The sequence below is a fragment of the Rattus rattus genome, chromosome 1, assembly GCF_011064425.1.
Source record: "Rattus rattus isolate New Zealand chromosome 1, Rrattus_CSIRO_v1, whole genome shotgun sequence".
Taxonomy (NCBI): domain Eukaryota; kingdom Metazoa; phylum Chordata; class Mammalia; order Rodentia; family Muridae; genus Rattus; species Rattus rattus.
This window is the reverse complement of record NC_046154.1, coordinates 52,473,092-52,497,907: the sequence shown is the minus strand read 5'-3', so window position 1 is coordinate 52,497,907 and position 24,816 is coordinate 52,473,092. Positions and strand designations below refer to the sequence as shown.

General features: G+C 40.2%; 1 protein-coding gene across 1 annotated transcript in view; it reads left to right on the top strand.

Moving 5' to 3' along the window:
• The first annotated feature begins 6,767 nt into the window (after positions 1-6,767).
• Pde4b (phosphodiesterase 4B) overlaps positions 6,768-24,816 on the top strand; it is a 535,922-nt gene continuing 517,873 nt past the window's right edge. Inside the window, exon 1 of the mRNA XM_032901648.1 lies at positions 6,768-6,823. The gene's annotated coding sequence lies outside the window, so the exon portion shown is untranslated. The remainder of the gene's footprint in view (positions 6,824-24,816) is intronic.

Here is a 24,816-nt window from a genome sequence, read left to right as displayed (position 1 = left end):
TTCCACACCCAGGCTGCTTTGGGTCAGGGTTATTTCACAGCAAAAAGAGAGGCTAACCAAGACACCTTTCCTTTCTAACCCCTGTATCACATCTTCTAAATGATTTCCTTTCTTCTATTTTCCTCCTCTTGATGTAGTAATTGGGTTGCTAAACCTTTCAACCGCGCTTAACCTGTTAACTCAGCTAAAATGACCACAAACCACCACACATTTCCCAAGTGTTTTCGCTTATCACAACTTGGAGAAGTTAGAATTTCTAAATGGCTTCTGTACATAATTTTCAAGTGAAAAGTCCTCCAGCTGTTTTGACTTTCTATTGTCTTTAGGTTTGTGTGATGATGATTGGAGAACGTTGCACTCAGTTCCTTATTTCTGCGTCCCATCTTTCTGACGTAATGTATGGATGGTGTTCACTTTGGGTCCCCGTGATATACCTGAGCGAGGCAACTTAAAGGAGGACAGAGCTGACTTGCAGTTTCCGAAGTTCTAATCCTTAAAGGGAGAAGCAAAGAGGGCCTGGGATAAAGTGCAATCAATGTGGTCTGAGTGACTTACTTCCTCCTAACCAGTACCTAGGATCCTCCCAAATAGTACCGCGAGGTAGTGACTAAGCCTAGAGTACATAAGGCTTTTTGAGTCACCCTTCATGTTGAAACTGTAACAATGATGGTTTTTTTCCCTTCAAATTTACATTCATAAAAATGATGTAAATTAGGTCTCGAAGAGAACACGCAATTTCTACTTTTGAGGCGCTGAATGTGATTATACCCAGATTTAGACTGCGTGTAATGAAAAGGAGACGTGAAAAGGATTCTCCTGGCTTTGGTCTCCCCTTTCAGCTTGTCACTCTGTCTCCTGCGAACACTGCTCTGTAACCTCTCTCCCCGTGCATTGGATCACAGACGTTCACTGCTGTCATGCCTTCGCTGTGGGTTTTACCTTAGCTTTACACACACTATTACTGTTTACATCCACTTCACACTATTATTTTATCTCTCATCGCAATCCTTCGTCTCCCATGGCTTCTGCCGTACTGTTGCTATTTCCTTTACCCTGCATAGATGGAGTTAGGGTTTGTGTGTGTAAAGCATTGATCTTGCTTCTCTTTCCTGAAATTTGAATCTTCCCATGTAACCCTCATGTGGATCAGTGCCAACTTTTAAAGTGCTGTTTAATGATCCTTTAAACATATTTTCAAGCAAACAAACAAAAATAGCCCCAACTCTAATCACCAGTCCTTTTTGTCTCCATAAATGTTGGTCTCGATATTTTACTATATAGCAGAGGCATCTGCACATCCTCCGCCACATATTGCATATAAATTTATACACTGTGTATTCAGAAAAGTGTGTTTCGCAGTATAGATTTGCTTTCTCGTGGGTACCCTCAGATCTCTCTATAACAGCCAGGTGCTCTTATTTAAGCGACAACCATCAGTAACAAGTGATAAGAACTGATATGCACTCTCTTCACTGTGTTTTATGCATGTAGTGTTTCATGTAAAAGTTAAATGTTTTGGTGTTTAACTGTATATTGTTGCAGATGCTTAGTCTACCACTTAGATGTCAGTCTTGAATGGCACCATCCATATCAACAACTCTTGTCGAGCCAGCCAGTGATCTAAATGTAAGTGCAGCCACCTTTTTTATTATTTCCTTCTGAGTTTGGGACTTGTGCCATTTCCATGCCCTAAAATTCAGCACACGATGGCCTTCACAGTTTTTACATTCTTAGTCTTGGAGTAAGATGTACGTCCACGTTCATCAGCAGTCCTTCAGAGAAAGTTTCCCCAGATTTATTCCTTCATATGCAGCGAATCGTCTTTGACTTCTACTGTTTTACACTGGTTCTTCACATCTGATGAGCAGCCCAGGCTGGCCTGGCTCCCTTGCGTTCTGTGCTCTTTCCTTAGATAGTCTTCTTTTCAAGGCGATGGGCTCTGAATGTTGCTTTGAAGAAAATTGACTTGACTTATTTTTCCTTACACTTGGTCTTTTCTCTCTTTAGATTTAGGGTGTTTCCTCTATGTTCAAATTTTACTTGGAAAAATTCACCTTTACCATATAACTTACATGATAAAATAAGAATCTAAAAAAATTCAATAACTTATTAGTGCACATAGGGTTTGTTTGTATTCTGTAGGCTCAAGTCTTTCCCCTGAGATTCATGAATGAAAGTTCTTCTTACTAATTTACCAATAAAGTTTGTTTTTATAGATGTTAGTCACCTGTGCTGTGGATCCACATTGTATTTCTACAATTTCTACAAAACAAGACAACCTTTTCACATCTCTTAGAAGCCATTTCTGGTTTTTTGTTTTTTGTTTTTTCCTTTTGGAAATTGTTTTTTTTCTCCTTTTTTCTTTCTTTTTTAATTTTTTCCTTTTTTTAAAAATTTTTTCCTTTCTTTTCTTTTTTCTTTTGTTTATTTTTATTTAAGTTTAGACACTTTCATGTCTATCATTTCTGTCTCATACCCTTTGGGGTTTTTCATTTATGTGATGGTTTTCTCCTCCTTTTCCTCCTCCTCTTCCTTTTTCTCTCTCCCTCCTCTCCTCCTCGTTTTCCTCCTCCTCCTTTTTTTATACCATCTCCTTCCATCCTCTTCATGTCTCACCTGAGTGACGTTTTATTTGGGCGACAGATAATGATGCAAGGTTTTGATGTCTCTTACACATGACCTTAACAACTACATTGCAAGAAGTTCCATACACAAATATGATAGCTTGCTTTTAAAAAGAACAAGATACTTTGTACATACATTACTGGAAGTATGCTTGTAAGAGAGCATTGTTCCCTGAGGATTGCAGACCTTATTACTTAAAATAAGATATTAGGAATTATCCCTGAGGATAATTAATTTACTTAAAATAAAATAGGATACTGAGCACCCCTCATTTCCCTACCCATTCCCTCTCTCACCAAGTTCCTTCCCTCCATCTACCTTCTATGACTATCTTATCCCCCCTTTTAAGTGATTCAAGCAGACTTACTTGAGCCTTCCTTTTTGTTTAGCTTCTTTGGGTTTATGGATTGTAGTATGATGTACCTGGGTAGGACAATTCCCAAGGAAGGCCTCCACCCTCTCAGAGGAAAAGGGAAGGGGGGATGGTGCAGGGACTGTGTGAGATCGAGGACTGGGAAAACTAGGGGGAGTGATCTGGATATAAAGTGAATAAATTAATGGGAAAAGTTACGTCTTCACACTACTTAATTTCTTCAGTGCTTATGCACACACACACACACACACACACACACACACAGAGAGAGAGAGAGAGAGAGAGAGAGAGAGAGAGAGAGAGAGAGAGAGAGAGAGAGAGAGAGAGACTATGTCTTTTGTGTTGGCTAACTGCTCTTGGGTGTTGGGTGTGGGGCCTGGAGTGTGGTCGATAACTTAGTGTCATTGCATTGGAACCATCGAATATTCTCTTTCTTAAGGGATAATTGCAAATATTCTCAGTGCTCTGCCTTTGCTGGTTTGATCTTGTACAGGTCTTATGAATGCTGTCACCATTAGTGAGTTCATATGTGTATCAATTTTACAGTAATGTCTTCCAAACAGGACTTCCTTAGTCATCCAGCACTTTTGGCCCTTATCATCTTTTCCCTCCTCTTTTGCCTAAGTCCCTGGGACCTGAGGAGAAACATTTGAAAAAGATGTTCCACTTAGTACTGACTGATTCACACTCTATTATAGCACATTGTCCAGTTGTAGATCTCTTAGTTAGTTAGCATCTCCCGCTCTAAGAAGACGCTTCTCTGATAAAGGCTGAACTCTTTTGTATGAGTATAGCAATATTTTATTGGGACTCATATTGCTGCTTCCTTAGCAGAATAATAGTATTGGGTTACTAATAGCAATGAACTATCTAGTCTAAGGTTCTTGACCACTTCAACAATGTCAGGCCTGAGTTATAGCTCATGGAGTGGGCCTTAAATTCAATAAAAATGTGTTTGGTCATTCCCATAACATTCGTGTCACCATTGTGTCAGTCAATCTTGCAGGCAGGCCACTGTTGTAGGTCACAGGATGTGTAGTTAGGTAAAAACGATGGTCACCTTCTTCCTCCAGTAGTAAATGAAGTACCTTCTAGCACGAAGAGCACTCCTCAGGAGGAGTGGAGCTTCTAGTTAGGCACCAGCTCAATTTCCCTATTTTGATGACATAGTAAGTATGTCTTCAGCAATAGGGTCTTACCATCGGGCTACAAAGTAATCACATGGAAAGTAATAAATAGCCTGTGCTATTTTTTGTGGGAGGAGGAGTATCCATGGCACCTCTGTGGTCCATTGACAAGGTAGAATTCATTCTTTTCAGGTTTTGCTTATTAGTATAAGATATGTTGTTAGGGAATTGTTAATCATATGGCAACTCCATTCAAAGTTTGTTCTCTCTCTCTCTCTCTCTCTCTCTCTCTCTCTCTCTCTCTCTCTCCCTCTCTCTATCGTCTACAGTTCTAGACTCCCATATGGATTTTCAAAAGCCTTCAGTATTAGTTTTCCCTCCTCTCATTCTTTCTTTTAGCCTGCTTTCCAAACATCCTCTTCTCCACTTAATATTCCTGTTCCTATGGTCAGAATTGTACTGCCTCTGTGGAACAAAATCTAAGTTACCCATTGGTAAGTTTTGATGTTTCTTTTGGAATTTTCCTATCTTCCTTGGAAACCAAGCAGCCCTGTCTGCATCTCCCTTCCTTCCTTCCTTTCTTCCTTCCTTCCTTCCTTTCTTCCTTCCTTCCTTCCTTCCTTCCTCCTTCCTTCCTTTCTTCTTTCCTTCCTTCCTTTCTCTCTTTCTTGCCTTACTTCTGCATCTGTTCCAGTTTCTGTAAGACAGTTTTTGCATTTCATTCTTCATTCCTTGGCACCTCAGGTGTTTTTGCTTGTATCTTCTGCTGTCCTGTTGGTTAATTCATGCTGCTTCTCCTCAGGACTTTTCCATGCAACTTCTGGCCAAATGCAACTGCTCTTGACAACCTTTGCAAATACTTCAGTGTTTATGAGTAAAATATGTATACATATGAAGAAAGTGGTATTTAAATCTTTCTCAATTCTCTTTGTTAGAGTATGAGTATAGAAGTTCCAGGAAGAGACAGGAAAGTTGTTTAAATAGCTGATATCATGATCAGATTATAATATACTTTTTTTGCTTGGAACAAGAACGGCTTGGACTGATTCTGTTTTCTGAAGAGGAGGGAATGAATAACCTTGAAAGACTTAGTAGCTATTAACATTTTCAAAAATTTTAATATCCAGAGAAGGGGACCATGCCTCTCAACTTGGTTCTATTTTTCTTAGATTAAATCACATTTTAGGCTCCTATCCACGGTGTCTTTGGACAACGATGTCTTCATACTTAATAAGTCTCGCTAATTAATTCTCACTGTAGTTTAGAAAAAGAGGCTGTGTCAGAACCGTGACATTGCGCGCTTTGTTGGCCTCCCCCCAGAGGCTCATTGCTTCAGTGTTATTAACTTTGGGCTCAGTTTCAAGGTAATGGATGCAGTGGATGGCGTATAATACAAAGCAAAAAGCCGGAAAAAGAAACTAGCCACTGGACAGTCGGTAGCGTTGCAGCAGGAGATTTGTGTGTTCCCTGGCAGGTGGTGGTGGAGGAAACAGCGCCCAGCAGGAGTGGACGATGTCTTATCATCCATATGGTGCAGGTATGCCTGGTCCTGTACAGTCTGGGTCAGTGGGAAAATATGGAATTTGCTACTTCCCTGGTGAGCCTTTATGTGCTCTTTAGTATGCAGAGTTCAGAAATTCCCTGACCCTGTCTCCCTCCCTCACAAAGAAAATCACCTCCACTTGAGCAGTTATGACATGTGTCATAACGCGTATTACTGCGTGTTTTGGGTTTTATGGTTGTTTCTTCCGTTAGATACTGAACTGCTGCGATGCAGATTAGTGTCCTAACCACCCTAACCATATGTGAGTCCTGATACCATGTCCTGGGCTTCCTGTAAAATGCCCGGAAGGTCATTGGAATGAATGGAGAAATAGGCTAAAGTATCTGTGAAAGTCTTTCTGTTGTCTAATTAGTTTGGTACTTCAAGGTACCCCTTCCCTGGCTTCTTCTTATCCTTGCCAGCTTCCTTCTTGCATCTTGACTGAAAGGACTGGACAACTAGGAAAACACACACACACACACACACACACACACACACACACACACACACACACACACACAGCAGGACTCCGCCCATCTGTTTTCTTAGAGAAGGATCAGGTTCCCAGGTGCCTGAGCCTGTTGCTGCTGCATCACTTAAATTCCTAAGTTGTGGGACCCTCTCCCAGGGTGTGTTGTTGAAACACCTTCTCAGCACTGATATGACCCTTTGGTTTAGGAACACAGATCCCCTTCCTCAGGGACTCCTTTGTGCAACAGGAGAGCAAGGGGCTACTGAGCTCTCACCAGCTCTTTGAGTGATGAGCCAGACTCTTTCCACCCGCCCACCCCACCCCCGGGGGTGGGGGCCCATCCCCCTTTCTTGTAGCCAGGAGGTGCGGAAACCCTTGATGCTGTCTGGGTGGCTGATGAACAGGGAGCTACTGACACATCGCAGGGCCAGCGAGCGGGAACGAGCGCGGGGGCGGGGGCGGCGTGTAGTGGCAGACGGCCGCAGGGATTATGAATGGGGGTGGGGGCCGGCGAGTTGAGGTTCCACCCGGGATCGTCCGCACCGGCTGATGGGCACGCAGGGCTGCGTGTAATCCTCCAGCCTCGGTGGAGGGAGGCTGCAGCGAGCGCCGGCTGGCAGTAAGGGTTCTTCTGCAAAAGTCCCCTGCGGTTGCGCGCGTGGAGTGCCGGGGAGCTCGGCCAGGTAGGAGGGAGAGGAAAGGAGCCAAAGGCGACCGGCCAGAGGCCCTGGCTGCGGGTGGCTCACAGGTGGTGGCCTCAGAGGCTGCGGCATCCAGGCAGGGGGACCAGATCTCGGATTCAGTGCGGTTCTGGAGCGAGTGGCTCCCGGGAGCAGCGGCTCAGGGCTCGGTCGGTTGTGGTCCGCCGGGTCCGGGGGCAGGAGAGGTACCGGTGCTTCTCAGCGCGGGCTGGTGGCCCCGCCTGGGTAGCCTCGTTATCCTGAGACCAAGCTTCAGGGCTCTCTCCTCCGGACCTCCGAGGTTCGCCCACGGGGCATCCTGGCGCGGGAGCGCAGCTTGAGGTCGAGGATGCCTCTGCCTCACCTCCCTTCTCTCTGCTCCGCACCGTGGTCCCACCGACTGCGGTTTCTGGAGCTGGGCGACCCGGCTGGCAGCCTAAGTGCGTCCAGACCGCCTCTGGGAACCAATCCTCCCACGGACCCCTTCCCTTGGGTGCCCTCAGTCTTTGTCGCTCGGCCAGTGGACCTCTTGGTCAGTCGCTGGGATGCAGAGCGAGCCAAAGGATGTGGCTAGGAAGAAGGATTCCCTGAGCGGAGCCCCCAAGTGGGCGGTAATGAGCTGGTGGTGCCTTGGGACCAACTGCCTAGAGTTTGCCCACTGCAGCCGCAGGATGCTCCAGCACATCTAGGTAGCTGGGTCCCCAAGCCTCTGCAGAATCTAGGCTCTGCCCAGAACTTTTGGCAAGCTCTGATGCCTGGGCTGCCTTGAGAAGCTCCAATACTGGGAAGCAGGAGGCCCGCTGCCCTTCACTTTACTTTCCTTCTTCTCTATCTCCTCTCCCGGTTCTGTTTTCCTTCTTTTACCGCCATTCATGTGCTACACTGCACATTCAAATTTGAGTCCAAGGTAGCCATCGTGTTGACCAAGTATAAAGAGGAAGGTGTGGAGGACCCAATCAGGTGCTCATCTTCTGCATGACACAGCATGCCTGGGGTGGTGATTTTAAAGCAAGACGTGACTTTAAAAAATGTACATTTCAATGACCTTAGGTTTCCATCACATGTGTGTGATCTTGCTAAACAGAAATGCATTCTGTGTATTCCTGTGTTAGATCTTTATGAGATGTAGCTGTTCTGTGATGCACCATTCAGATGTAGCAATTTCCAGCTACAAGTTCCTGGCTATACTGTGCAAAAAGCATATTAAGTTAAAGATGTGTTAAAAGAATATAAGTCCATGCATCTTTTCTAGATCATATAATTTCCTTTGCTTTTGTCAACCCCCTTGCTATGCAATAATTTTCAAGTCCCCCCTCCCAATTTGGGGATCCCAATATTTTTGTGTATTAGCTAAAGAGAAAGGACCTGGAGTTTTTGTGATCATACATTGCCAAGAAGGTGAAGAAGACCGGTGATTTCATTTCAGGTAAAGCAAATTTAGTTGTGATTCCAGCTCAGGGTACCTCATTTATCTTCTGACATCCCAGAAAGAAGAAATCTCTTTAATATAAAAATCTGTTTTCAGTGTAAAATTGGCCTTTTCAGCTCTTCAAATCAATACTTACAGGACATGTAAGGAGCTGTTCAGTTTCTATTATTGTTTGGTTTTTATACAGAATAATGCTGGTTTTTAAATTTACCAAAAAAAAAAAAGTAAGTATTAAAGGCATTGAATTGTTGAGATAACATGATTGATGCATTCAGGATGTCTAGTAAACAGATCCATCATCTTTCTATTTCCTGATATAGTTGTGAGTTGAATAATTTTGCAACTTGTCTACTTGTATTTCCTCATTTGATTGGTTTCTCAGTTTATTTCTAGGTTGGCATATTTTGCTAAGATGAATGATTTTAAGTTTCTCTCGAGGATACCTGGTCAGGTATCCTTGTTTACTTTCCTAGTAGGATTGGTTTTGATTGAGGAACAAGAAATAAATCATACAACATAGTTTTATGTTCTTGGGATCATTTCTCCAGGTAGAGACACTATTTAACAGTAGCAGGTTCTGTGAGCATACATTTACATTCAGGAAAGATACTTTTGTGTTGGCTTACAATGCATTTAAAATGGAAAACATAAAGAGTTCCAGTTTTCTGTTAGTACTTTATTTAACCTGTTTTGGCTAGAAAGCAATTAAGCAGGTTTTGATTTAGAAAGATTTAGATGTTAGTAAATGTTTTTAAAAAAATAATTTCAGCATGAAACTCATTGCTTTTTCTAAGAAATCCAAGCAGCATAGTTTAAGGAAAGCTCTAAGTGGGTTGTGGATTAGTAGATGTGGTTTCCTTTGAACACTAATTGTAAGGACCTTGAAGCAGTTTGATGGACAATGTGATGTGTTGAAGCCTTCTCCTGGCAAGAACTTGCTGGCTCAGCCCCTGAGAATGTAATTAAGAGAAGACCTTCAGTGGCTGCAAAGCTTGGAGAATGATGGGGTTGGAGAGGAGCCCATTGTCCACATCCACACATACTCTCGTCTACAGTAGCCACATCTAGTAGCTAATGGATCTGGGACTATGAAGATCACCATGTCAGCATGGCTCTAAGGAGTCCTTGTAACTCTGGAGCACCTGGTATGCATTGCAGTTTATAAACATAACCTTTTACAGCAGCTTCAATCCACATTCTTCCTCGAATTTTTATAATAGCTAAGGAAATTGCACACTAATTTAATGTCAGGTGACATGCCAAGGAAACTAGTCTGTGACAACGTCCCCTGTGCATGCTTATTTTACCATTTGCCCTTTGAGATGTGGTGTCACTTGGCATTGAAGGACCATGTCCTCTGCCCTTCTCTTCCTCCATGATTTGTCTTTCTTTCCTAACATTTGTTTGCAATTTCTGTGTACTCTTTATTATTGATTTGGTTATTATATATCTAATTTCTATTATTAGTAACTTTAGAAATGTTTCTTAGACACTATCATTGTGTTTTTCTTTCTTCCTTTCTTTCCTTCTTTCTTTCCCTCTCTTTCTTTCTTCCTTCCTTTCTTTCTTTCTTTCTTTCTTTCTTTCTTTCTTTCTTTCTTTCTTTCTTTCTTTTTTTTGAGACAGGGTCTCCTGTAACTTAGATTAGAGGGTAACCTTGAACGCCTGATCCTCCTACTTCCCTACTTCCAAGCTCTGAGATTATAGGTATAAGTTACTACACCCACTTACATATTTTGTCTTACTAGATACAATAGATGAGCACATCTATTTTCTCGAACTAAATAAAGACCTCATAGTTTGGTAATCTTGATGACCCCTCATATTTCAAAATTCTTTACCAAAGTAGTTCTACCATACTTTTATACTACATGTCTTCTTTATATAATTGGGTCTTCTGACCATTTATACAGTCAGTGTTTCGTTGAGTTGAGTCATATCATCTGTGCTTACTGTTGCTCTATTTCTCTTTTTCCTTTGGATTTATGTTCCTCAAGATGAGAAAAGTCTCTGAATATCTTTTGCTTGTTTGAAGTTGTATCTTATGTTGGTGCTTAAACAATAGAGCATTGGGGAGGAGAATCCAGTTGTCAGTTGTTTTTCTCATTATTCTGAAGACATAGTTTTCCAGCCACTCTTGTTGATACGTTGGCTCCTGAGCTGTGTTTGAGCTGTTCTTTGTCCCTGATGCTTTCCTCTTTCGCTGTGGCGTGTTCACCTATGGGTTGGTTTATACTGTTTCTTCTTGAGCTTTTGAGTGCCTACTTAATCACAGAATTCCTATAATTCTTAATAAGAATGCACAACATGTCTGAGTCTCTTTTATCCTGTGTCTACTCTATTACTGCCTGTGACATTTCTACTAGATTCATCTTGGGCCTTTTCTTTTCATCGGTTACAGCTATCACCTCTATATTACCTTTTTAATACAGATTTTTGAAAGCTTGTTGGGCAGCTGTTCAGAGGCATTCCTGTCCTTGTTGATGTCTTATCTATTGATTAACTTGCTCCTTGAACTGATTTCTTATGGTTAGAAATGCTGTTCAATCTTTTCAGATTTTCTTGCTTCCTAGATTTTTCTACCCTCATTATGGTTTCTAACTCCACTTTATTTCTTAAAAATTGAACTGTAGTTATTTTATAAGCCCTTTAGAGTTGTTCTCTCACTTGAGCTTCTTCTGGGATTGCTTATCCAGCAATGGTATCTGCTAGAACTTTGATTACTGCATGGTTTCGGTAAAGCATATCCTTTCTCCGTGGCAGGCACAAAGCTGGTATTAATTTTTTCCATTCAGTTTGTAACTACACACTAGGCTATTTCCCCACCTTTTTGCTATTATAGCAGAAAGCTCTGGGTCCTCCTTAGGTCTTCCATTGCAGCGGGTAGTTACTCTTTCTATGTTCAGCATGCAGACCTCGTCCCATTTTGTGGGGCAACAGTGTTAGTGACAGTCTAATCTCTAATGGCTTACGGTCTGTCTGCTTTGCCTGGTGCATCTGGACTTTTATCTGAATTCTGCTGCAGCCTCATGATGGGTGGAGGGATCTTCGCCAGCACGGGTAAGGGAAGATATTGGTACTAGACTGTAGGGATAGAGAATGTTCCCTGCCCTGGAGCTTGTTGTGACAGGATTTTTATGGCCGTGCTGTAAGGCTACCTACTGTTTTTAGCTGGAGTCTAGTTAGACATAAAAACAACAAGCCTCCCTTGACTTCTACAGCTAGGTTAGGGCCAGGAGTTTTTACACCAGCGTGTCCTATTGCTGTATCATTCCTATGGTCACAGGCCATCAGCTAGTCCACCAGCCTCTTCCCATTGTTCTGAGTCTCTGTTGAATGGCTATGGCATTATTTCCAGGATTTACAGTAGTGTTTAATGGGAGAGGCGGGGGTAGATGAACATGCACTGTCGTCTATACACCGGACTATGGGCTTTTTAAACACGCTGAGGCTTAAATCCTCAGCCACATTATCCATTATTGTAATTGAAAATACTAGTTCAGCTGCATTTCCCTGTGTCACATGTTTGTTGTAGTGACATAAACTGAACCTTGGTCTAAAGTTCTTATTTAAGTTAATTCATAATGTTGAATTGGAGATTGAAGTATGAAGCCACATCTTAACGCTGAAATCCTACACAAAAATCTGTGCATGGTATTTTCTCTGAAATGTTTTTCTCCATGTTATCTTTAAGCATTTAAAAAAATATTAGCAGGTTTAATCTTTTGACACCACTGTGGGAAGTGCTAAAAGAACCCTTTATCAATGGACATTTTTCCCCGCAATGGACATTTTAAATCTTAGAAAAATATTATTTGCATAAATACTTTCTGATATCAAAAGGATTAAAGAAAAGATTCCTGGTTCATATTATAGGGCTGGCTCACAGAATCATAGCATTTTTTTTTTTTAGAGCTAAAACTGATCTCGGAAGTCAACTATTGTTTTACACCCTAGAAAATGGAGACCTTGAGATGCCATAAGGGATCTGAGTGGCTTCAGTTCACTAGCAACTGGGTTTGTTTATTCTGAGCTTTTACTGTTTTTCTAACATTGCGTTTTCTTCAATAAGAGCAGCCTTCTTTAGAGGAGACACTGAACATTTATACAGAGGTGTGATTTCCTAGTCCCCCTTGTTGATGAGAAAGCACACTTCAGAACATGGTGTTTCTTAATAGTAATAGGCATATTTTGAAATATGCAAACATGTGGGCCTATTATCTAACATATAACCTAAGCTTGCATCTAATATGAGGATGGATGAATTCCTAGAGAAGACTCTTAGATACAGGCTTTTGTCGTCCTCATGTGTTAACTCTTCATTGTCTTTGCTGGGAAGGATGACTTAGGTTTAATAGTTTATTTTCAGTATTATAGTTACTCCTGCTGGCCTGAGGACAATGGCGATTGCCCTAAACATACTGGATTGAAACACTGGCCTGAGGGCAGTGACAACTGCCCCGAGAATACTGCACTGGCACAACTGAATTGTTACACTGAGCACTGAAGGGTATGTTTTCCTGGCAGGTCCTTGAGAACCAGTGGTGAGAAAGATGATGTGGGACTAACAGATGTTCAAGCAGACTGACAGTAGAAAACACAAACAGGCAACTCAACCCATAGTGCTTGTTTGCTTGTTTTCTCTTCCCCTGTATGCACAGAATTCACACACACACACACACACACACACACACACACACACACACACACACACACACTCGCACGGACAGACTCCTTGGATAGGTTCTTTCATTAGCTCCTGTTGGCTGCCACCCTCTCACTGCACAGAGATGAGAGTCCCACTCAGACTGTTCCTTAGTATATCAAATGTTAGTAACAAAGAAGCATAGAGTGGTGTTGCTATATTTATTGGAAGATTTTCCAAGGGAGGAAAGAAAACCCCATCTGTGTCTTCCTTCCATCATATATCCAGGTAATTACAACACAGAGCAATAATTGTTTCTGAATTCAGAGATTAGCAACTAAGACTAGTAATTGTTAGATTACTTCTAAAGAGACTACCTGTCTATGCTTAAAGGACATGCTTGCTGACCAGGGAAGACTGGTTTTGTAGTGTCGCGATTTGTACTGGAGTGAAAAATTTAATGACAAAAAAAATGGAAGATTGTCTAAAAAGGAAATCATAAAGTGAAGCCCTCCTACTACAACCCTTCACTTTTCCAAATACTTTAGACTGAAGTTTTGAAGGTGACCCTAAGAGACGACTAAGAACTTGAGGTCTGGAGTTCATTGTTGAAATGCTAGTGGTCACCCACAAGTGTGGAACCAGGGAACATGGCATGACCAGATCATATGGCTCTCTAGGGGCCTTTTGGGGTTATGATTCAGCTAAACTCCACATTCATGGACATTATTTGACAAACCACTAAGGGAGTCTTGAAATAGACTGTGTAATTAAGTATTTTATTCATGAGAAAATTATCAGGAAAATTATTTTTAAGTTCTGAGATTACCACATTTTTTTGTGATCCTAAGTTTTCAGTTATAAGAGATGTGTGAGTATACCTACCCAACAACATATTGAACCATTTGGGGGAGAAATATTTAGTGTTAACCATGGTAATGGCAATGGTGATGATACTTAAGTAGATGGCATTAGATTGAATCAAACCAGTTGGTTTGGAAGTGTGGATGTTAGTGTAGATAGAGTCATTTGCATTTATTCAATCAATTTCTCTTTCATCTCTTTCTACTATGAAAGTTCGAAAGATAGATAATGTTATTCAACTTTCCAGTCTCTCTTGAAGCTAGGCATGGCTCTAATGACAAAGATTAGATGGTTTGAACAAAGGCAGACGTCTCAAGCCTCCAGATATTTTAGACCTTTACTTTTCTCCATTAGGCATTGATGACTTGTTTTGATTGATGAGCACCATTCTTATAACCACTAGACATAGATCCATATGCCTAGAATGATGGAGAAAAATGAATGACCCTTACATCTGAGGTGATGTCTTAGAGATACGTCAGCCCAGCCTTGTCTGCCTCCAGACATGATTATCCAAGAGAAAAACCAAATCTCTTAATGGTTTAACTTACTATTCATCAAGTTTTCTAGTCCTCCCAGCCAAGTGCATTCCCAGCTGGATATATAAATTGAGACTTTACATTTTATACTTCTGAAGAGTAAAATGAATGTCTACAGACCTTCATAATTTCCAATCTTAAATTGCAAAATTCAACTAATTTGTATAAATATTCCAATCTTGAAGATGTTTAGCTGTGAAAATGTTGGACAATTTGTAAATTTTACATTCCATTGCCTATCATGAAAAGGAAAACGTGAAAATCTAAAAGTTTTTGTTTTGTATCACAAAGAAGAGATTTCATACTTCATTCAATGGGTAAAGCTTTAAGAGGGAAACTCTATTTCTGTAAGTCACACCTCCTACTTAGCTTTAACTTTGGTAAGATGCGGATACAGCTGGAGAATACCAATGAGCCTTGAAAAAAATGTGTTCCCCATTTGGATTAAGAAAAATGTATAGCAGGGTTGGTTGTCCTCTTTATCAGTTAATGTACAGCTCCTTCTGACTTTCCCCTTTCACCAAACCAAGAAATACTGTAGCAGTGGTTGTAGTGGCTCATTAAAAGTTACAGAAGAGTGTCCATTTGTAGGAGGTGGCAAAGGAAGGACAATTATTTTTTTTTCTGTAATTGATGCCACATGCAAGTATGGTATTCTGAGGAATAAGACACTGCCCATGTTATTTATAATTTATTTGTGAAGCACTGCCTTTTGTTGTTCAGATTTATATCTGTGGATTTTGAGTTGTTTTTAATATGTATGATTAATACTCAAGATATCCAAGACCAGATCCTTACCTTAAAAAGAACAAAATTCACTTAATCCAGGTGATTTTACCATGTTATTCGCATGTAGAGTATTGGTGAAAATATCCCAATAATTGATAGTTTATTTTCCAATTAATGTAGGCACTCTAGATAGGAGCTGTTTCATCACATTAAGAAATGTAATAGAGGTTTTTGGTTAATTTTTTTTCCCATTAAAATGGGGTAAGACAAAAATTTTCACCATGCTTCAGCAGGCTATTACAAACGAAATGGATGTGAAGTGCATTTATTTGCTCTGCAGGATGTTACATAAATTCTATAAATAGCAATATAGATGTGTAAACAAGATGATGGGTGATAATTTCCAAATGTGAGTGTCACAATTAGGGATTTTGGGTAAGGTCCTCACTGTGGGGTTTTCTAAGGTGAGTTATATAACAATGCATTGGAGTTTTTGAAGGTAAAGTTCATTGTGAAGGGAAGAGAATGATGCTTTATTAAATATCCAATATTGCAATAGATTGGTCCAGATGTTAGAAATATTTTTGGTTTCTTAAATAGTAAATGAGAAAACACTTCTCTGACATTCTCTGAATATCAATTCTAGTGCCAGACATTTAATATTAAGCCTAACATAGAACTTCCAGTAGTCGTATCAATTACTTTGTGTGATGGGACATCTTTAAAGGAAAAAAAATCTATTTTTAATGATATGTATGTATGTATGTATGTATGTATGTATGTATGTATATCTGAGTTTCTATACATAAATGAAGGTTCCCACACAGGCCACAAGAGGGGATTGCATCCCCTGCAGCCAGAGTTACAGCCAGTTGTGAGGTCCCTGAAGTGGATGCATGGAACTGAACTTGAATCTTCTGGTAAGACCAGTATGTGCTCTTAACCACAGAGTCAACTCTTCAGCTCTAAATAAAGCATCCTTTAAATCCAATAGACACTCAAGATTTAAAGTACATAGGTTACTTGACCATCAAGGTCATGGTAAACTTGAACCTCTACGGCAGAATACTGCCTCTTCCTAAAGTCAGGTTTTGGATGATGAACATTTAGCCATACAGTTGACACATCAAAGTAGCCAGCAAGTAGGAATATGGAAGTGATACTGTTTTCTGTGTATTATTGTCTTGAGCAATGTATTGAAAATAAATGTTTGGGTATGGTTTCATGAGTGGTAGATGCTAGAGATAGTAGCTAAAATTAGAGAAAGCTGCTCAGTTAGTGACAGCTAATTACATACTTTGTAAGTGTGATTACTCTGTTCATTGTGCATCTTTGTATGCATGTGTGCATGTATGTGTAAAAGGTATGTGTACGCATGCCTACACATGTATGTGGAGGTCAGAGGACAATTTCAGGGGTTGGAACTAGTCTTCCACCTTGAGGCGTGGTCTATTTGTTGTTGCTGCTACATATGCCAAGTCAGCAACAATTCTGCTTCTATTTCCCGTTTGGCCTTAGAGGCACTGCGGTACTTGGTATGTGCTAATGTGTGAGATTTATGTGAATTCTGGGATTCAGATCCAGGTCCTCGAGCTTATGTGGCAAACACTTTGCATACATATCATCTCCTTGGCTTTGATCTCCTTTTGTATTTCCTTTCGTCCTTGCAAAGTATTGCTTAATTTCCTTGATTGCCTTATGAAAATCAAGAGGAAAGTCAAATTCAGTGAGGTGTTTTGAATAGGGAGGAATGTACCTTAGCCTACCTAGCACCATCATTCATGGTAGCAGCTCTAAGTAGACAAGGAAGAATTCTTACCATAAGATAAGAGCGAGATAAAAGTGAGGGATGGAGAACTGGGAATGCCAAATTGCAACGGAAGTCATGCTGCCAGTTTTTACATGACATCATTATACCTACTATGTACCGCAGAAATCTTTTTTTCTTAGTCATGTAACGTATAGAATAGTTCATAATGGGTCAGATGAGGGACGTGGAAGCCCTGGGTTGCTGTTTTTCTCTCAATGGGGCCAACGTGCTTTGCTTCTTGTAGTCGCTTGAAGTTTTGAATTAGAGTAGAAGTGCTTCTAGCTTCAGTACATGGGTTCTGCAGTTAGCATGCTTGACTGTAGTCAGGACAGGAGTAATGACACAATGAGATAGTTTATTCCTGAGTGAGGCATACATTCCTACCTCTTAAATCTCACTGTTTCATTCTTTAGACCTCTCAGTCTTATGATGAAACTCCACTGGAAAGGGCGGATAGGAGTTTTTGTCTGGCTATGACTAGAGAAGACACAATGGGTTTGATGGGCATCAAAACTTTGTTCAGGATAGCCGTGGTACAGATTTTACAACCTCTTTCTGAAGTCATAGTTCTTCCTTCCTCATTTCTGTACCTTCCCCTTTCTTGGTTTAACTCCTCTATTGTTGAACAGTACCCAATTTAAATTTGTATAAGAAAGAATGTATTCAGGGTAGAACTTTTGAAACGTTTAGTATCTAAAATTGTCTTCCTTTGGTTTTATGTATGATAAATAGCTTTTCTGGATAGAATTTTAGAGAGTCACTTACTTCTGAATTTCGAAGGCTTATTTGTCTTTGTAGCCACTGATAATTTTCTACTGTGTAAAATCTTGATCTTCTAAATGTGATGTTTTAAAGTTGAAATGCTTAATATTATCATATTACCAAACGTTTGAAATTTCAAAGCAGTGTGCTTTGGGATGGGTCATTTCTTGGTGGCTAGGGGTCGCTTTAGTTGTCCCTCAGCTATGGGAATTTTTAATGCACTGGCAATTGTATCAGTTCTCAAGTAAATCCTTCCCGCAACTTAGCATTTCAAATCAGAAAAATAGAATTCAGTGTAATACCCTTGTGTCTTCAATAACCAAATGGTAGTCAGGACTTGATTATGAAATATAGGCATCTGAAAGGGAAAAAAGGACTAGCAGTAAAAACTCTGAGTGAATGAAATGTTGTGAAGTGTTTCTATTGTTTTTTGTTTCTAGGGCTTCAATGACTAAGTCTCATTTGATCTAATCTTCTTTAACTCTCAGATGCACCATTATTTAACGTATTATTAAGACCACATCACCAAAGAGCTGTAATGTTTTCATGCCATTTGGAAAATTACTTTTATTTTTATTGATAGAAAATTTTAAAACCTAAATATTAACTATCTCGTACATATGTATGTTTCCTGTGAGTATATAAAGGACACAGCAAAGCAAATCAGATAGGTTATTATTCAAATGTACTCATTCAGAGTTTTAAAATTCACATGCAGCATCCATCTCCTCTCAATCTCAAGCCATTCATACATGTGGTTATTTATGCTGAATCACTTTATACGCCAGCAAAAGTTCCAGTCCTGAAAAGACCCTTAGCTCTTAGGTTGATCAGGCTTGCTCTATGGTGTCTGCTTGGGACATGTCGCTAGATATTCCTGCTTCCCCTGCCCCTGTTCCTTCTGCACATGGATACGACTTCTAGTTGTAAAATCACATTCTATCACTGTCTTTTATGTCTTCATCCAGCCTAACCAGTATCCAGTCTGCAAGGTTTGATGGGTGTGTAAGCCAGACTATGCCTCTGCTGTCTGTTTACTCGAAGGCTTACATGCTATTTGCAGATGTGCCCTGGTTTAGAGTTATAATATACTGAAACTGTACATGCATTTAGAACCAAGATTATCTTTTAAAAATGAAGTTTCTCACTCTTTTACTATAGACCTTAATTCAAAGGCAAAGAATCATTTGAATTTTCTCATAGCAAAATATAAATGGTAGGAGTTCCTGGGATCCCTCTAAAGCCATGTGACAGGAGATGCTAGAGTTGTGCATGTGAGACAGGAAATACTAGAGCCCTGCATGTGTGACAGGAAATGCACTCCTGCTGGGAGATGATGAAAACATGAAGAGATATAGATTTTTTTGACTGAGTCTTCCCTTGTCAGGAACCTCAGAGAACTGTGCCTGGAAACAGTGGGAATACTTTTATAGCTGTTCCTCTGGATAGACTCCCAGTGATATCATACACGTAGCTCCAAAACTTGAGTTTTCATTCAAAATTGATTACAAATATAGCTTTGTAGTAATTCTGTGAAGGATCATACAATGTTTTATTTAGCTCATCCTCTGATGATAGCTACTCCCACTGTTTCTGTGTTTAATTTCTGCAGTTTTCTAATGCCTTAATAAGTATCCAAACACCAATGGTTCTGACTACAGAGTTTAGAACTACACAAATTGTAAAAAAAATTTTTGACACCGAATTTTATTTCAGAAAGACTATACTAATTTATTTTCATCGAGAATCTTTCTGAGTGATCATTTCCTTACTTTCTGCTCATCCTAGTTTTTCTGTCTTTGGTCAATTTGAGGAGACGCAAATAATCTCTTGGCTGTTTTCAGCTTATTTTTGTTGGGCTTTGGGAGTCTGAAATTGTTCTTAATTTGATGTGTCATCTCTGGGATGAGATCCTGCCCAAGGACAAAGAGTGTGAAAAGTGTGGCTTCGAATGGCATGTTGGTTGGTGGCAGTGGCCAGCATCTGGTTGACAGGGAGATGAGTAGTTACAGCTTTGGGGTCCGAGGAAAGTTTGGAACCTCTGTGGCTTATCCACTTTAGTTCTACAGATATCCCAAGTGTCTGGATGCCTTCCAGCATTGAACATACTATTACTTTGATCATTGCATCTGTACTGAGATAGAGCATAGCTTCTAGAAGTATGATCCTCACCTGATTGGTAGAGTCTGTGGCCTTCAGGGAAGCAAACAGAGGATTAACTGTTCTTTGTGTCAGGAAAAATCAGAGGAAGGACCTTCTAAGTCTAAAGGAGACTGTACATATCTGAAGATGCATGGCTAGGGGCATAAAGAGGAAACTCTATGTAATTGCCCTCATAGGGAAGGATCAGAAGGACACACTTGAAAAGTGGACCACAGTAACATTGTGAAATGAGTGTACTTGGGATGTGAGCTTAGAAGGTGTTTCTTTACTATGACAATGGTCAGGATCCTCTGGAATCTCTCAGATCTTGGCTCAGTAGAAGGAAAATTATCAGAAACAGAAGGGGGCAATGTGGATAGTTTTCCTTCTGGTTTCTGCATACATTTGATGGGTTGATTTTACGTGTGGCTGATAAAGGGGTAGAACCTTTTCAACTGTGGCTGATTTTTTTTTTTTTTTTATTATTATTAACTTGAGTATTTCTTATATACATTTTGAGTGTTATTCCTTTCCTGGTTTCGGGCAAACATCCCCTCCCCCTCCCCTTCCTTATGGGTGTTCCCCCTCCCAACCCCTCCCCATTGCTGCCCTCTCCCCAACAGTCTAGTTCACTAGGGTTCAGTCTTAGCAGGACCCAGGGCTTCCCCTTCCACTGGTGCTCTTACTAGGATATTCATTGCAACCTCGAGGTCAGAGTCCAGGGTCAGTCCATGTATAGTCTTTGGGTAGTGGCTTAGTCCCTGGAAGCTCTGGTTGGTTGGCATTGCTGTACATATGGGGGTCTTGAGCCCTTCAAGCTCTTCCAGTTCTTTCTCTGATTCCTTCAACAGGGGTCCTGTTCTCAGTTCAGTGGTTTCCTGCTGGCATACGCCTCTGTATTTGCTGTATTCTGGCTGTGTCTCTCAGGAGCGATCTGCATTCACATTTTGATCATCCGTCTTGAGTTTTATTTGTTCTAGGCATCTAGGGTAATTCAAGCATTTGGGCTAATAGCCACTTATCAATGAGTACATACCATGTATGTCTTTCTGTGATTGGGTTAGCTCACTCAGGATGATAGTTTCCAGTTCCAACCATTTGCCTGCGAATTTCACAAAGTCATTGTTTTTGATGGCTGAGTAATATTCCATTGTGTAGATGTACCACATTTTCTGTATCCATTCCTCTGTTGAAGGGCATCTGGGTTCTTTCCAGCTTCTGGCTATTATAAATAAGGCTGCTATGAACATAGTGGAGCACGTGTCTTTGTTATATGTTGGGGCATCTTTTGGGTATATGCCCAAGAGAGGTATAGCTAACCTCAGGTAGTTCAATGTCCAATTTTCTGAGGAACCTCCAGACTGATTTCCAGAATGGTTGGACCAGTCTGCAATCCCACCAGCAATGGAGGAGTGTTCCTCTTTCTCCACATCCTCGCCAGCATTTGGTGACAACCTGAGTTTTTGATCTTAGCCATTCTGACTGCTGTGAGGTGAAATCTCAGGGTTGTTTTGATTTGCATTTCCCTTATGACTAACGATGTTGAACATTTCTTTAGGTGTTTCTCAGCCATTCGGCATTCCTCAGCTGTGAATTCTCTGTTTAGCTCTGAACCCCATTTTTTAATAGGGTTATTTGTCTCCTTGCTGTCTAACTTCTTCAGTTCTTTGTATATTTTGGATATAAGCCCTCTATCTGTTGTAGGATTGGTAAAGATCTTTTCCCAATCTGTTGGTTGCCGTTTTGTCCTAATCAACTGTGGCTGATTTCTATAGGAGAAAAAGACAATGTAAGAAGTGATTTTTTTTGACAGATAGCTCAGGCCTTTAGAACATGTACAGGTCATGACAGAAAGAAAAATTGTTTTCTGATTATGCCATGTGGTGTGTGGGTATGCATTTGGCATGTAGAAATACAAAATGAATCCAGAAAGTGCAACAGACACCCTATATGTTTGCCATAAGATTATCTACTGTGCCAAATTATATAAATATGTCATAGAGAAGAGAAATAAACACACTAATTAAGCCATCAGCGTAGCAAAGTTACGTGTGGTAGACTATATTAACTTGAGTTGTAAAAATGCACACACATACAAAGCCTAAATCCTATATACATTTGATGAGAAGGGATTTTAAGTACAAAACAGGGTATTGTAGCTACATTAGTAGCTTGGGGTTGGATGGTTTCTAATTATTTTCATTGAAATTTAAGCAGTATTTTCTGAAGCACAATTCATTATAATCTTAGGTATAATCTATCTTTTGCAGGCAGTCATTTTCTAAATGAGTAACTTCTTTGCTATTCCTGCCTGATAAACCATCTTTTTTGGAGATGGTTATAAAATCATCAACAATCATTCTTCTGGACTGCAGGGTAAATACCCTCTGATAAGCCACGGCGTGTACTCTATTCATTTGTGAATCGTTACTGCTGTGGAACATTTTGGTGTTCATAAAGCGCATTTAAAATTGTAGCTCAAGAATTCAATTTTTCTTCTTTGAGTAACTGCAGCCAAGGGCTGTACTTTCATTCAGTCTAGATAAGTCATCGTGACATTCCTGAGCCAGCAGAAGGATGCTTGATAAAAGCTGGAGACAGGGGGTGGGAAGGAAGTGATGTAGATAACCTCCTTTACAAATGCAGTGGCAGGGCTTCACCAAGGTATTTTAATAGGCTTCGGAGTATTCCAGAACTCCTAAGTCCACACTTTCTGCTCGAACAAAGGCAACCTGCAGGACTTATTTTTAACCTCTATAAAGACTCAGCATTTTTGCCACTGGATATTATGTAAATAATACTTACTGGGCACCCTCCATGTGTCAGCCAAGTTACTAATGCTTTAAAAAGCCTTCATGCAAAATTCTTATTATAACCCTGTTATGAAAACATCATTGTACTCATTTTGAAGATGCCAGCCATTGAGGGTTAGTCAAGTGGTTTGCATGAGTTTATAAAGTCTACTTTTCAAGTCTTTGCTTAAGACTCAATATTTTTTAAAAACTATGATGTCTATATGCCATAGACACATAAGTAATTTTGTATAATCTTTACCATAAAAGGATGAGCAGATATATTTAGTTTTGCTATAAAGTTAAGGAGTCAAAGAAAATGGTTTGGCTCTGACACGATACTGGGATTAAAACTTAGGTTCATTTCTCTTCAAAGCCTGGATATTTTTTTTTATTTTGACTTCAAATATTATCTTTTTTTTCTTTTTCCATTTTTTTTATTAACTTGAGTATTTCTTATTTACATTTTGAATGTTATTTCCTTTCCCGGTTTCCAGGCAAACATCCCCCTAATCCCTCCCCCTCCCCTTCTTTATGGGTGTTCCCCTCCCCATCCTCCCCCCATTGCCGCCCTCCCCACAACAATCACGTTCACTGGGGGCTCAGTCTTAGCAGGACCAAGGGCTTCCCCTTCCACTGGTGCTCTTACTAGGCTCTTCATTGCTACCTATGAGGTCAGAGTCCAAGGTCAGTCCATGTATATTCTTTAGGTAGTGGCTTAGTCCCTGGAAGCTCTGGTTGCTTGGCATTGTTGTACATATGGGGTCTCGAGCCCCTTCAAGCTCTTCCAGTTCTTTCTCTGATTCCTTCAACGGGGGTCCTGTTCTCAGTTCAGCTGGATATTTTTTTTAACTCTACTGGCTTGCAAAACTTCTCAAAATATATTTTAAATAATTATTTTTAAGTGTTTTCTATTTTGCTGTATTGCTACTTAAGTATATAAGTATAGTTTGGAAAATTATTGTGTTCTGTTGACGGTATCTTGTCTTCCAAAAGAATCTGAGTTTTGGAGCACTAGGCATGTAGCCTTCTCTTATTTCTTTTCCTCCAAGGGTAACTAGAAAAGTACTTAGGATCCAGCAGTGTTTTAACAGACACTCATTAGACAAATAACATATTTTATGTAGGTCATGTTTAAGACTCTTTTATGTAAAATGTAGCTTAGTGTAGTGATTAAAAACATGGGCTTTGTGATTAGACATATAGGGTTACACCTCACCCTTGCCATTTATTGCTTCATGTTATAGGGTCTTGGGGGTCTTGGAAAAGTTTTTGATCTCTTTTAGCATTGCCTTTTCATCTATTTGGGACTAATAATCCCTCTTGTAGATTATGTTAGGAAGTCACAGTGACTATTCATAACTCACCCAGCATAGCATGACTTAGGGCTAAAAATTTAAGAAGCTATAGATCCCAGAAATGCAAATTATATTTATATTAATGGTAATAAATTTTATTAATGGTAATATGATGGTTTAGATTTCTCCTTATTGATTATTGCATACACCCTGATTATACTCAAGCTAGGGATTCTTTTTTTGTTTACCCGATGTAAACTAAACGCTGCCATATTGGTAAGAGTAAATTTCAAAACTTCATAAAACTGACCAAATACACAGGCATAAGGAAAGCAAGCAGAAAACCAAAGCTAAATAGAAACCACGGGCCATCGTCCTGACAGAGATGATGCAGGAACCACTTAGGCTTCTATGAGAAATTAAGTCATGGATTTTATTCTCTAAAACAATGCTTAGTGCTTTTCCTGGCTCTACAGACCTTGCCCTTTGCCCTCAGTGGCAGGGAGCTGCCTCCTCCCTTGTCTCAGCTCTCAGCCGTCTGCTGGTTTGGCATCATCTCCTTCCTTCCGCAGGTCTGACCTTTTGCTGTGTTTCCTCTGACTCATTTTTGGGTTTTGCTCTTGGCTTTCAGTTTCTGTTCTGGGAATTTCTCTGCTAGATTCCTGGGTGCCTTTCAAATCATTGTTGTCATGACTTGATTTTTTTTTCCGTTCCTTCAGGGATAACACCATGTCTTGCCACACCTGAATTGAATTAATTGCTAGTGGATGACATTCGTCAGCTTCTGCTGTTTCCCTGGTCTTGGGCCAAATTGAGCAGATCTCTTCTGAACCTATGTGGCTGTTGTCAAGTAGATTTTAACCATGTGCTTAGTGCCAAGGACAGTAAAATGCCAGGGTAACTTTGAGGACTTTTCTGTTTTAAGTGTCTCAAAATTTTCCACATTTTAGGGCATGCTTGGATTTCTTAGCATCTTGTGAAACACT